The following is a 13217-nucleotide window of genomic DNA, read 5'->3' as shown; positions in this document are numbered from 1 at the left end:
CCAACCCATACTATAGTATGCCATATCATGCCATACAACGTCAGTGTTCTCGATCAGGCCAACATCCCAGCATCGAAGCACTGACCATACTCGACCAACTCCGTTGGGTGGGCCACATTGTTCACATGCCCGACACAAGACTACCAAAGCAAGCGCTCTACTTGGAACTCCTACGCGGCAAGCAAGCCCCAGATGGGCAGAGGAAATGTTTCAAGGATATCCTCAAAGCCTCCTTGATTAAGTGCAACATCCCCACCAACACCTGGGAGTCCCAAAGATTGCCCTAAGTGGAGGAAGAGCATCAGGGCGGGCGCTGAGCACCTCGAGTCTCGTCACTGAGAGCATGCAGAAAATAAAAGCAAGCAGCGGAAGGAGCGTGCGGCAAACCAGACTCCCCACACACCCATTCCTTCAACCTGTGACAGAGACTGTAATTCCCATATTGGACTGTTCCGTCACCTGAAAACTCACTTTTATAGTAGAAGCAAGTCTTCCTTGATTTCAAGGGACTGCCTATTAAAAGATGATTACTCACCACTCCACTCAAAAGAAAAGCAGAATAAAAACATAAATGGAGAGGGAAGCAGATGAGGACCGAAAAGAAACAAAAAGAGTTCTGGGGCGAGAAGAGAAAGAGAGAGAAGGAGAAGTGTAGAGAGAGGGAGAATATGAATCAGTGATATGAAGGCATCAGAGACAGGTAAGACAGTTTCACAAGTTACAATGCGCAACATTTGACATCGACCATCATATACATATGTTAAAAACTCTGGCTTAAATGCCTTCTACAAATAAATTAATATTCCAGTAAGTTATATGCAATAATTCATTATCCTAACTTCATTTGTTATTTACACGCTGTTTGTATTTTTAACTTGCAGAAGTTCTATGTAATTTTTTGATCCAATTGCATTTTCAAGGCAGTTAGTCATTTTGTGTGGTCGCATATTTTTTTAAAAATCTATTAAAAAAAGTTGCAGAAAATGAATTCTGCTGTTGGAAAATGCTAATGATATTCTCAGGAGAAGAGTTTGCACTTTGGGCGCAATCGGCGATCTGGGAGCAAATTGTGCCCAAAATTCCGCTGTCTTGAAAATTATTTTTTTTCCTTGAGTTTCTGCTTAAACTCAATTGCATATTGGCAAATCTTCCATGAACCAACAAATCAGGCAGCGTTTTAAAACATAATTTAAAAAAAAAAGAATTTGCTTCAAAAAACTTGGTGCAGTTTGATTAATATAGCTGAAAATATGTTTATCACAAAAAATAAGCATTTGTAATCACCGTATTAATTCTCCACTAGTGGATAACCCAATTTTAAATTACTGAAAATGTCTTTTAAAATCTATACTGAACCATTTGCTGGTTATATTGGGGTACAGTAATACATTTCTTGGTAAATTTAAAAACAAATCAAAAGCTTTTGAAACGTATCAATTAGTGTCCTTGTGCCAAAAAGTTCTAGCTTAATTTTGGAGCCTCCTCAAAGGCCTGCAAACAAGCACGATTAGCGGAAACTCACAATGGTGATTAATTCATCGTGGAGCATGGGCTGTTTAATGGGCCTGCTTCTAGCGCAATGCTTTTTAAACCAGTGCAAAAGATTGTGGAAACTCGATTTGTGTTGATCGCAATTTGCACTTAAAATTCTCTTGTGCTGGTTACGGTGATTTCGGACGAATTACATCGAAAAAGTCAGCACAGCTGAGCAGAAACTCTACCTGCGATGTTTTCGTTTTAAAGGCCTTAGTTGGGCAAAAGCCAAGATGTATAAGTTCTTCAATAACTTGCAATATTTCTATTCAAATCTAAGACATCCCATCCTTGTTTGGAGGAGTAGGGATCTGCTCCCATCACAATAGCCCAGTCTCCTGTGGATTTTCTCCAGACATTCACCAAGCGATTATTGCCCACATGCAATGCACATTCCCTGATCAGTGCTGCTCATAGCTGTTCCTTAGAGCCACATGCCAATGATGCATGTTCCTCATCCTCCAACTCACCTCCCTTCTGGAAAGCTGCTTTAGCTTCAGTGTCTCCAAAATATGACATCAGGGGACCATATATATATATTATATATAAAGTGCCTTTCATGACCACCAGACGTCTCAAAGTGCTTTACAGCCAATTTAGCACTTTTGGAGTGTAGTCACTGTTGTAATGCAGGAAATATGAAAATTCTCGTGTGAGAATTTGCAAACAAACCTGTGTCCTTCCAGTCAGAAGTGCAGAAAGCTAGACTGTACACCAAACTAATGATAAGATTGTTTTGTATTTAACCCTTGGTAACCTGCATCACACCACCACCAGAGGGCCTACCTGTTGGAGTCCCAAGGGATCCCAGCATCCCTTAGGAGCACTGATTATAAGCAGATCACCCACGAGGTACCTGCACTCTGTAGTCTTATTAAAGGAGCTAAGGCCACACTTACTCATTGCTCACAGTACTCAGTTTCATCCTTTATTATGAGCATATCAAAGATATTTTTCGATTGGCAAATGTTTCAACATTAGGTAAAATAAGACAGCATAGAATTAAAAGTATTTGCTTTAAAGGAAAATATAAAAAAAACACAGGTGCCATATTATAAAAATCTTATAGCTATATTTTGGCCTGTTATTCATAAAACAAAGTAAGAATTGCATTTATAAAGCACCTTTCATGGCCACTGGACGTCCATGTAGGAAATGCAACAGCCAATTGAAGCACAGCCAAATCCCACAAACAGCAATGTGATAATGACCAGATAATCTGTTTTTAGGTGCTGGTTGAGGGATAATTATTTGCTGGGACATCATCTTAGGCAGTCCCTCGGAATCGAGGAAGACTTGCTTCCACTGTAAAAGTGAGTTCTCAGGTGGCTGTACAATCCAATGTGGGAATTACAATCTCTGTAACAGGTGGGGCAGACAGTGGTTGAAGGAAAGGCTGGGTGGGGAGTCTGGTTTGCCACACACTCCTTCCGCTTTCTGCATGCTCTGGGCAACGAGACTCGAGGTGCTCAGCGTCATCCCGAATGCTCTTCCTCCACTTTGGGTGGTCTTGGGCCAGGGATTCCCAGGTGTTAGTGGGGATGTTGCACTTTATCAAGGAAGCTTTGAGGGTGTCCTTGAAACGTTTCCTCTGCCCACCTGGGACTCACTTGCCATGTCAGAGCTCCGAGTAGAGCGCTTGCTTGCTGGGACAGTGGGGAGAATTACTCCTCTGAAGTGCCACAGGATCTTTTACGTCCACCTGAGAGAGTTAACTGGTCCTCAATTTAATGTCTCATCTGAAAGACGGCTTCAGCACTGCACTGGAGTGTCAGCCGAGATTTTCGTGCTCCAGTCTCTGGAGAGGTACTTGAACCCATGACCTCTGACTCAGGGCAACCTTGAAATCTAGCAAAGCTGACCCACAACTTCAAGAAAGCTAACGCTCAAAAACAGCTTGAATGTAGGCCTTTTGGTTCACGAAGTCCTGCAGTTGGAGTGAAAGTACAGTGGGTCATTCCACTGTCATTTCATAACAACGATAATTTGCATTTATATAGTGCCTTTAATGTAATTAAACGTCCCAAGTGCATCACAGGAGTGTTATCAAACAGAATTTGATACTGAGCCACATGAGGAGATATTTGGACAGATGCCCAAAAGTTTGGTTTAAAAAGCGTCTTATAGGAGGAAAAAGTGATAGAGAGGCAGAGAGGTTAGGGAGGGAGTTCCAGAGCTTAGGGCCTAGGCAGCTGAAGGCACAGCCGCCGTGTATATCCAGCATCTCTTTACAGGAGGATACCTGAAATACAGAAAGGCAGTTTACAGCAGTGATGAGTTTAAAATGTTGGGAGATATGCCTCCCCCCCTCCCCAAAAATTAAGATTTTTTTTCATTCTATCTGAAAAAAATAGGGGTATTAAAAAACAAATGAAAATAAAACTTGCATTGACATAGTACCTTATACATCCCAAAGTGCTTTGCAGCCAATGAAATACTTTTGAAGTGTAGTCACTGTTGTAATGTAGGAGAAACACGACAACCAATTTGCGCACAGCAAGCTCCCACAAACAGCAATCTGATATTGACCAGATAATTTGATTTAGTGATGTTGACTGAGAGATAAATATTGGCCAGGACAGCAGGGAGAACTCCTCTGTTCATCTTCAAAATAGTACTATGGGATCTTTCATGTCCATTTGAAAGGGCGGTCGGGGGATTCGGTTTAAAGTCGCATCTGAAAGTAGTTATAGAGACTTCAATACAACTTTGCAAGATTCAGTTTCCTTCACTGGAAATCTAACCCCAGATAAACCCTGAATAAATACAGAAAATGCTGGAAATACTCAGCACGTCAGGCAGCATCTGAGGAGAGAGAGGATCAGAGTTAATGTGTCAGGCCGATGACCTTTCGTCACAATCCCAGATATACCATGTTAATTCGTGAACTGAACCATGTTCTAATTTGCGACCTACAATAATCCCAACCAGCGATGCATTCTATAGTCACAGGATAAAGCTGGCTGGTCATCATACCTGCTGCTGCCCCAGACCCTATGGCAGCCCACTGGCAGGTGCAGGATTACCTGGATTGAAACTATTTTAAATAAGAAATCTTTAAACAAATTTTGGAAGGGGTAAAGGTGAGTCAGTATGTCAAAACAGAACCTTTGAACTAAGTTCTGATGAAGATTAGCTGGTCTTTTGCCTCTTTTAGTAGTTGAAGAACTGGCTATGCTTTTCAAGCATTTTTTTTAAACCTTAAGAACTCACAAGGCTAGAAATGATTGGTCTGTTTGGTTGGTGCTAACAGCCCCCGATCTCAGTGTAAAAAAAAAATTCTCTTGTAAAATATTAACAGGCTGACGCGTTGATTGAAGCGCTGCCTGAGAGTTTAAAATACTGATGATTGGCATGTATGATTTATTACATGTGCTGGTGAGATGGTGCATTGGCTGTTTTCACCTGTTATGAATAGGCTTTTAAGACATTCTGAGAGGTTTGTTATTTGATTATTACCCATTAATGGTGATTAATGGAGCTTGATTCAGAACAAAGAGTACTAGGTCAACTTTGTACACTGGTCACTGGTGTGCACTATGCTACTTGTATCCATTGCTAGTTGCAAATAGAAACTGCATCCACACATAATTTGGTCCACATTTTCTACTGTAAAGCTTTTATACTAAGGTGCTTTAGTTCACTTTCTATGGGACCAGCATTCATGAATAGTTCCTGATGTTTACATTGCTAAAACTGGCTTCCTAATCCCATGGCAGATTAACAGACCAAAGGGTAGAAATTTGACCTCGTTGCGCCTGTTTTGTGGGCCTTAATCAAGTGCAAAGAGGCCCAAATTTGAGCCAAAATTACATCGGTCCATTGTTCAGGCGTCCTTGGCGGCCACCTAAAACAGACAATAGTGGCCGAACATGCGTAAATGATTGACCTAATGCCTGTTTTCGGCCCCATCACCAAAATGGACTGCAATGAGCGGGGTAAGAGATGGTTCTGTCCCGCTCAGGATTCACCAGCGGCTGCTGCGGCCTAAACATCATCCGCCAACAAAGGTGACAAATTTTTTTCTAGTGGAGCCAGGAGGAGCAGAAGTCTCCTGCTTACCTTGGTCCCTGATGCCAGCCAGCGATCAGTTCACCTTCTCCCCACCTCCCCCCTCACCTCCCCCGCCTGCACTCCGGCATATACTTGAGGGCCGCTGCTGTCAAGGCAGGTGGACCGAAATTCGAGCCGGCAGAAGGGCAAGCGGCCTGTGGCCACACATCAGGCACCAGCAGCTCACCCAGATTATTTAGAACAAGGCCATGTCAATTTTAACTGCTGAGCCACAGTCATCATCATCATCATAGGCAGTCCCTCGGAATCGAGGAAGGCTTGCTTCCACTCCTGAAGTGAGTTCTTTGGTGGCTGAGCAGTCCAATACAAGAGCCACAGACTCTGTCACAGGTGGGACAGATAGTTGTTGAGGGAAGGGATGGGTGGGACTGGTTTGCCGCACGTTCTTTCCGCTGTCTGTGTTTGATTTCTGCATGCTCTCGGTGTTGAGATTCGAGGTGCTCAGTGCCCTCTCAGATGCACTTCCTCCATTTAGGGCGGTCTTGGGCCAGGGACTGCCAGGTAACATGCTGTTGGTTGACTTCCTGCTTTTAGTAGCTTTCCTGCTCATGTCAGGGTCCGATGACATCACGAGACCCCAAACTCGTAAAGAAGGACCCTGCCACCTTTGTCGCCTGCTCACAAGAGCAGGTTAAAGCTGAAGACATTGGGATCCAGGTAGGACATTGGTGGGTAAATCATCCTATCAATTTTAACTGCTCACCTGCCCTGGATTCCACTGTGTGGTAATGATTAAAATCGAGCCCCTAGATTCAATCGCTGTGTTGGGCTGAGTTTGCTCTCAGTGTTTAGCCTCAGTAAGGAGGGGAAATATCAGTTAGGGGTCCCACTCCCAATTGGTATCCAGAGACTTCTACTGGAAAGTGCACATGTCAGCTGAGGACAGAAGCAGGTTAGCCCTAGCATTAAATAGGGTGCTAGTCTTGACTGTCAAGGAAGACATTGAGAATAAACATCTTGGCAATGCAGCAAAGGGAACCATTTCCCAATATAAGTTAGTGCCCTCAAGAAAAGAGCTGAGAAAATCGAAAGGAAAGGCAAACAGCTTGGCTTTAAACGCGGAGTGTCTGCCCTGCTGATGTCTCAGTGAGTTTATCCAGTGAATAGTTAAACTACAGACCATGAAAGTCCCAGGTTTGATCAACTTGTGCCGAGTTTACTGATCTTAGCCAGGACAGCAGCAAAAGTACTAGAATTAGCCTCAGTGTCCCTGGGTCAAGAAAGGCTAAATAATCAGCCAAGACTCCTGGTCTTGATTGCTAACTAGTGAGCCCTGCTGAAAGTCAGTGGGGTCAAAATTGCCCCTTTGGTGTGGAATGGCCGCCATTTTGAAAATTGCCCTCCCTCGGGTTTGGAGCGGTGCAGGAGACCGCTTCGCCTGTTTTCCCGCCATGGTGTGCACACGATGACCCCTTACCAACAAGCGAGGACCCCTTCCCGAAATTGCCCCTCTGGCAATTGCCCCTTTCCCGGAATTGCACTGCGGGAGCAGCCCCGCCGTCGGTCGGTGCCTCCGACAGTTTTTGCCGTGGGTACACTCTCTATGGCTTGGCGGCCCGACCACCCCTAAAGGGGAGGTGGCGCTGCCGGTGATGCATGTTATTTTTTTTTTTGTCGGCCGACTGCCAGGACAGGCCGACAATTATTCTTGGGTACTAGGCCGCTGGCCCGGCTGAAACCCTTCTTGATGGCCCAGTGTTTGCCACTAAAGTGGCTGCAGAGTTTGCAGCGGCCCTCCCCTTTAATTGAAGGGGAGAGACGTTGTGAAACGCCAGCACGATGCGTCATCAGCGCGGCGCTGATGCCTTGCAGCGCCGGTCATTATGCCCCGCTCCCATTTCCACCCCCACTTCCGCCCCGCTCCAAAAAAACCCCACAAAGTGCTGAATTTCTGCAGCTACTTTAGTGGAACACTTCGAAAACAGTCGGTGCGACTCTTTTTGGGCGGTGGGCAATTTTGGCCCCACTTGTGTAGACATCAGGCGAGGATGAGATTGGGCTGTGATGCCCCTTGTAGTTGAATAACTTACTGACACTCACCATTAAGGCTTACATGTGAATAATGAAAGCTTAGTCCAGAGAGGCTTGACGCTGGTGGAGCCATACCCAGTATCTTGACGAGGTGGGCGAGGGGAAGTTGGGGAGAAATTCCATAACATGTTCCAAATGCTTTTAGACTTTCCTGTTTATCACAAACCCTACACCCACTTCTACAGGAAGTACTGATCACTTGTTTTCCTATAATTCCTGACCTTTTAACCCTTTCTGTGAGGTGACTTGAGTTTGATTTCATCCCTGTTTAAAGGTACATCAAAGTCTTCTTTGAGATGTAAAGATGTGCTAAGGGCTAATTTGTTCCAGATGAATGAAGGCCTTTAAACAAAAACATTTTATGAGCATCTAGCAGTGAAAGGGTAAAAGGACTGTCATCATCTTACCCTGCTGAACAAACGAAAACTTGTGATTATGGTTAACGCAACAAATGTGATTCCCCTAAACCAAACAACTGACACCAAATGTTTGATGTTTTGTCAGCTCATGGCACTTATTAAAATGATAACATTCAAAAAGGTTAAGATCCTGAACACAAGGATAAATATATGTTAAAATTGTACTATGAACTGTCTGTTGCTTTTCTTCCTCTGGACTATGCCACTGGCATTAGAAATTGAATCTGTTTGAATTTATATTATCGAATGGAATAATTTAATGAGAGGGGTAATATAATTTTGGTAACACATTTGTAGTTGTAAATTTAGGATTGTGAAGACTTCGTAAAGATGACCAATTATTGTACAGAATGGGGTGGTGTTTATGTCCTTACATTTGAGTCTAAAATAAGACTGTAATAGGCCCAAAATAGTGAAGTACCAATTTATGTTCGAGTTCCCGCCCTTTCCGATTTGCAGGACAACTTCGACCCTGGCAGCCAGAGATCCCCTCAGAAAGGGGCTCGAGCCTCATGCACATGTGATAATTGGGGTCAGATGATATAGCTATGACCCTCAATGCCATTTTTGTCTCTGCCCACTGGATTACTGCACGTTTCTGCTCCTGTCCATCAAACATGGGCACTAAAAGTCAGGAGGTGGCCATTCCGAGCATCAGTTAAAGGGATCCTCGGCCGCAGTCAAGGAAAGCTGGAAGCAATTTTTTTGTTATCGCTTTTGGGTGTTGCGATTTAAAGGCTTCAATAATGAAAGTTCTGGCTACTGTCGGTGCTGTCAAAAAATGTGCCTCCTCCTCAAGGGTGGTGCTTCCTTTCACTCCCGTTGTACTGATGCTTCCTTTCCAGGAGGGAAGTGATCAACATGTTTTTCAAATGAGGTCTCCGACACTTGTTTGATGGATCTATGCACAACTGACTGATTGATTTAGCATGTGTCACCGGTGATGGCTTGGAAGGTTCAGGTGGCATAAACTGTTTAATGCAGTAATGACCATCATGCCACAGAAAAAGCCATGCCTATCATACCAGTAGGCTGCAGGTTGGCATGTAGGAGATGGCAAAGCTGTGTAGAAGTCTCATTTATCAAGCAGCAGTACTATAGATGGATCATCTCTGATTTTCCCAGGTAGGACTGTCTGGATCTGTAAATATGGGCCATGTTGTAATGGTGGGTGTGAACATATTGCCTGAGGTAAAGTCATTTTTGCCTTGTTACATAGAATTACATAGAATATACAGCACAGAAACAGGCCATTCAGCTCAACTAGTCTGTACTGGTGTTTATACTCCACATGAGTCTCTTCCCATTCCATCTACCTCATCTCAGCCTATCAGCATATCTTTCTCTTCCCATTTCTCTCATGTACTCATTTAGTTTTCTTTTGAAAACATGTTAGTTATTTGCCTCAAGCACTTGCTATGGTAGCGAGTTCCACATTCTAACCACTTTTTGAGTAAAGAAGTTTCTCCTTATTTTCCTATTGGATTTATTAGTAACTATCTTCTATTTAAGGCTCCTAATTTTGGATTCTCTCACAAGTGGAAACATTCTCTCCACATCTACCCTGTCCAAACCATTCATAATTTAAAAAACCTCTATCAGTTCTCCTCTAATTCTTCACATTTCTAAAGCCAAGAGCCCAATGTGTTCAATCTTTCCCGATAGCTGTAATCTCTCATTTCTGGTAGCATCCTTGTAAATATATTTTGCATTTTCTCCAGTGCTTTTCTGTCTATGCTTTGTTGTCTGCTCATGAATTCATCTTCCTCACCTAAATCATGGAGCACAGCTGGAAACAAGGTTCCCTGTAAATTTGCTGGCCGTCACTGCATGGTCTCTTCCAGCTTGTCAGCGGCCTGCGCAGGACCTCCAGATTGATGCACGCCAGCGCACCTTAGTGGGAATGTTGGTTGGAACCCTTGAATAAATTTGCATCCTCAGCACTTTGTTTGCAGCACAGAGAGAGGTCTTAGTGTAGAAATCCTCACTAAAACAAAGCCATCCTATTTAAATAGGCTCATTTATTCAGTACAGAAATGAGTCTGGCATGTTCTATAAATATATTAAGAGCAAGGGGATAACTAAAGAAAGGGTAGGGCCTGTTAGAGACCATGAGGGTAATCTTTGTGTGGAGGCGGAAGATGTTGGTATGAATACTTTGCATCTGTTTTCACAAAGGAAAGGAGCAATGCAGATACTGCTATCAAGGAGGAGTGTGAAATTCTGGCTGAAATAAACATAGTGAGAGAGGAGGTGCTAAGAGGTTTAGCAGCTTTGAAAGTAGATAAGTCCCCAGGCCCAGATGAAATGCATCCCAAGCTGTCGAGCGAAGTAAAAGAGGAAATAGCAGAGGCTTTGACCTTCATTTTCCAGTCCTCTTTGGATTCAGGCATGGTGCCGGAGGACTGCTAATGTAGTACCCTTGTTTAAGAAGGGGAGAAAGGGATAGGCCGAGTAATTACAGGCCTATCAGCCTAACCTCAGTGGTGGGAAAATTATTGGAAAATCCTGAAAGACAGGATAAATCTATATTTAGAAAGGCAAGGATTAACTAGGGACAGTCAGCACGGATTTGTTAAGGGAAGATCATATTTGACTAACCTGATGGAATTTTCTGAGGCGGTAATTAGGAGGGTCGATGATGGTAGTGCAAACGATATAGTGTATATGGACTTTAGCAAAGCTTTTGATAAGGTCTCACATGGAAGACTGGTCACAAAGGTTAAAGCCCATGGGATCCAGGGCAAAGTGGCAAATTGGATCCAAAATTGGCTTAGAGGTAGGAAGCAGAGTGTAATGGTTGATGAATGTTTTTGTGACTGGAAGGATATTTCCAGTGGGGTTCCACAGGGCTCAGTACTAGGTCCCTTGCTTTTTATGGTAAATATCAATGATCTAGATTTGAGCTACATCGTCCATGCCTCTGATTCATACAGGAGGCCGGGTATTATTACAGTCCTGTACACCATGAGCTTGGTAATAGATTTGAGGGCCTGGTCTTCGAACACTCTTTTCCTCAGGCAGCCGAAGGCTGCACTGGCACACTGGCATCAACAACGATGTCTCCGCAAGATCCTGCAAATCCCCTGGGAGAACAGGTGCACCAACATCAGTGTCCTCATCCAGGCTAACATCCCCAGCATTGAAGCACTGACCACACTCGATCAGCCTTGCTGGGCAGGCCACATTGTTCGCATGCCAGACACGAGACTCCCTAAGCAATTGCTCTATGCAGAGCTCGTTCATGGCAAACGAGCCAAAGGTAGGCAGTGGAAATGTTATAAGGACACCCTCAAAGCCTCCCTGATAAAGTGCGACATCACCACTGACATCTGGGATTCCCTGGCCGAAGGCCACCCTAGGTGGAGAAAGTGCATCCGGGAGGGCACTGAGTTCTTCGAATCTCAACACCAAGAGCGTGAAGAGGTCAAGCGCAGGCAGCGGAAGGAGCATGTGGCAAACCAGCCCCACCCACCCCTTCCATCGACGAATGTCTGTCCCAACTGCAACAGGGTCTGTGGCTCTCATATTGGACTGTTCAGCCACCAAAGGACTCACTTTAGGAGTGGGAGCAAGTCTTCCTCGATTCCGAGGGACTGCCTATGATGATGATGAGATTTGAATATAGGGAGTATGATTAAGAAGTTTGCAGATGACACTAAAATTGGCTGTGTGGCTGTTAATGAAGAGGAATGTCATGGACTGCAGGACGGTATCAATCTACTGGTCAGGTGGGCAGAGCAGTGGCAAATGGAATTTAATTTGGAGAAGTGTGAGGTAATGCACTTTGGGAGGGCTAATAAGGAAAGGGTATACACATTAAGTGGTAGGTCACTTAAAAGTGTAGATGAACAAAGGGACCTTGGAGTGCTTGTCCATTGATCCCTGAAAGTAGCAGGCCAGGTGAATAAGGTGGTTAAGAAGGCTGTTGGAATGCTTCCCTTTATTGGCCGAGGCATAGAATATAAGAGCAGAGAGGTTATGCTTAAATTGTATAATACTCTGGTTAGACCACAGCTGGAGTACAGCGTGCAGTTCTGCTGTATTATAGGAAGGACATGATTGCACTAGAGAGGGTGCGGAGGAGATTTACTAGGATGCTGTCTGGAATGGAGAATCTTAGCTATGAGGATAGATTGGATAGGCTGGGTTTGTTCTCATTGGAACAGAGGAGCCTGAGAGGAGACCTCATTAAGGTGTACAAAATTTTGAGGGGCCTGGATATCGTGGATACAAAGGCCTATTTCTCTTGGTGGAGGGGTCAATTATGAGGGGGCATAGTTTTAAGGTGGTTGGTGGAAGGTTCAGAGGGGATTTGAGGGGAGGCTACTTCACGCAGAGGGTTGTGGCGATCTGGAACTCAACGCCTGGAAGGGTGGTGAATGCAGGAACCCTCACCACATTTAAAAGGTGCTTGGATGGGCACTTGAAATGCCGTAACCTGCAGGGTTATGGACCTGGAGCTGGTAAGTGCGATTAGACTGGATAACCTCTTGTTCGCTGGCGCAGATACGATGGTAAGTACTGCAGCAAATCGACTACGGCCGGGGTGATCTCCTAGTTTTGATCGCCAAGATGAGTCGGAAAGGAATGTTCGAAGATTTTTTTTCCCCAATTGGCCTGGGTTTTTATCTGGTTTTTGCCTCTCCCAGGAGATCACATGGCTCTGGTTGGGGTGGAGTGTAGAATGTTTTGGTGCAAGGGGTGTTGCAGTTGTGTGGGACGGACTGGTTTGGCTGGGTGCTCTTTACCTTTCCGCCATTGTTCATTGTTTATAAGTTTAGATGTAACCTTCAGGGCTGCTGACCGAGGGTCGTGTTGCTCTTTGTTGGCCGGCGCAGACACGATGGGTGGAAATGGCCTCCTTCTGTGCTGTAAATTTCTATGTTTCTATGTTTCTTTCTATTTAAAATGGCCTACTTTTACCCAGAATGCAATGCATCCCACTACTTTCAAAATTCCTGTTTTAAAATCTCCATAAAGAGATGAGGATAATTTGTTTTCTCAGCATTTTACCCAGTGAATTGTAAAGGGAAAGAGATGACTCATTTCATTTCGGCACTCTCCGGTGTTATGGCGCAGTCCAGCTTTCACCTCTGGGGTCACTGTCAGAAATTCTGGTATCGATTCCAAACCGCTAACCAATATGTGCCACACCAC

Source organism: Pristiophorus japonicus, chromosome 12, assembly GCF_044704955.1.
Source record: "Pristiophorus japonicus isolate sPriJap1 chromosome 12, sPriJap1.hap1, whole genome shotgun sequence".
Taxonomy (NCBI): Eukaryota; Metazoa; Chordata; class Chondrichthyes; family Pristiophoridae; genus Pristiophorus; species Pristiophorus japonicus.
Note: the sequence above shows the minus strand (reverse complement) of the source record.